The sequence below is a fragment of the Pongo abelii genome, chromosome 1, assembly GCF_028885655.2.
Source record: "Pongo abelii isolate AG06213 chromosome 1, NHGRI_mPonAbe1-v2.0_pri, whole genome shotgun sequence".
Taxonomy (NCBI): domain Eukaryota; kingdom Metazoa; phylum Chordata; class Mammalia; order Primates; family Hominidae; genus Pongo; species Pongo abelii.
In genome coordinates, this window is record NC_071985.2 from 131,821,821 (window position 1) to 131,823,761 (window position 1,941).

The window sequence follows — 1,941 nt, forward strand, 5'->3', positions numbered from 1 at the left end:
TGTAAGGACACAGTGAGAAGGTGCCATCTATGAATTAGAAAGCAGACCTCACCAGACACCAAATCTGCTAGCACTTTGATTGTGAACTCCCCAGCCTTCAGAACTGTAGAAATATATTTATGTTGCTTATAAACCAACCAGTTATGGCATTTTGTTATAGCAGTCCAAACAGACGAAGACATCTGCCATGGGCATTGCACTTTCACTGTAAACAGCTAGTAAACCAGAAAAAAATACGTAAATCAAGTTTTCAGATATATCCAAGAATCTCAATGACTCCAAGCAGAAGAAACAATGAAAACCACTCTAAGGCAAATCATAATCAAATTGCTGAAAATCAGTGATAAAGAGAAAATCTTAAATGCCCAGAGGAAAAAAGACACATTATATTCAGGGGAACAAAGAGAAAACTGACAGCCAATTTCTTATCAGAAGCCATGCAGACCAGAAGATAATGAAAAGACCTCTTTAAAGTGCTGAAAGGAAACAGAACAAAATAAAACTGTCAACCTACAGTTCTAACCCAGTAAAAATATCTTTCAAATACATAGGCAAAACATTGACTTTTTCAGATGAATTCTCTCAAGAGAATTTATCACCAGCAGACCAGCACACACGTTCGCACGAACACACACACAAATACACATGCACGGGTACACATGTGCGTGCGCACGCACACACACCCACCCAACTGTAAAAAGAAGTTCTGCAGCCAAAGAAGAATGATACCAGATAGAAATATGGACCTACAGCAAAGAATGACAAGCAACAGAAATGGTAAATATGTGAACATACATAAAAAATAATTTTTCTCATTTTTAATTTCTTAAGATATTTATGTCTGTTTAAAGCAAATAATAATGTATTATGAGGTTGATACTACATATATAGCCTTAAAATGTGTGACATAATAAGAGCATAAAGGATAAGCAGGAGTATTATAATTTAAATGTCGACTATGACAAGTTAAAGATATGTACTAAAAGTAAATCAGCAACTAAAAAAAGTCTAATAGTAGAAATTAAATACCCAATTAATAAGTTTTTTAAAAGAGAAAAAAGGGAAAGACCAAATGAGATAAATATAAAACAAATAGATGGTAGACATAAAACAAATGGTATCAATAATTACATTAATTCTAAATGCTCTAGACACTATAATTTTAAAGTATGACAGACTGGATTTCTGAAAAAGCAGGATCCAACTATATGCTGTTTACAAGGAATCCACCTTAAATATAGAGACAGAGATTGGTTAAAAAGAAAAGAATAGAAAAAGATATACCTTGTAAATATTACTCAGAAGAAAGGCAGAGTAGCTATATTATTATCAGCTAAAATAGACTTCAGAACAAGGGATACAGTAGATATAGAGAGACATTTCACAATGATAAAGAAGTCAATTAATCAAGAAAATATAACAATCTTAAAGTACATGCATCTAATAACAGAGCTGAAAAATACATAAAGCTAAAACTAACAGAACTTGAAAGAAAAATATATAAACCTACAGTTACAGTTTGATATTCTAACACTTCTCTCTAGTAAATGAAAAAACATCATTAAGCATGTAGATGACCTAAACAACACTATCAATCAACTTGGCCTAATTGACATATATAGAACACTCTAACCAATACAGAATATCCATTCTTTTCAAGTGCCAATGGAACATTCACCAAGAAAAAACAGACTTTGGGTCACAAAAGAAGTCTCAATGAATTTTTTAAAAGTAAATCAAATAGATTATTTCTCTTACCAAAATTGCATTAAACTAAAAATTAATAACAGAAAGATATCTGAAAAAAATCTCTAAATATTTAGAAACTTTAAAAACCCCTTCTAAACAATCATGGGCTATAGAAGAAATCATAAGTAATTTAAAATATATTTTGAAAATAGCCAGGCATGGTGGCATGCACCTGTAGTCTCAGCTACTCAG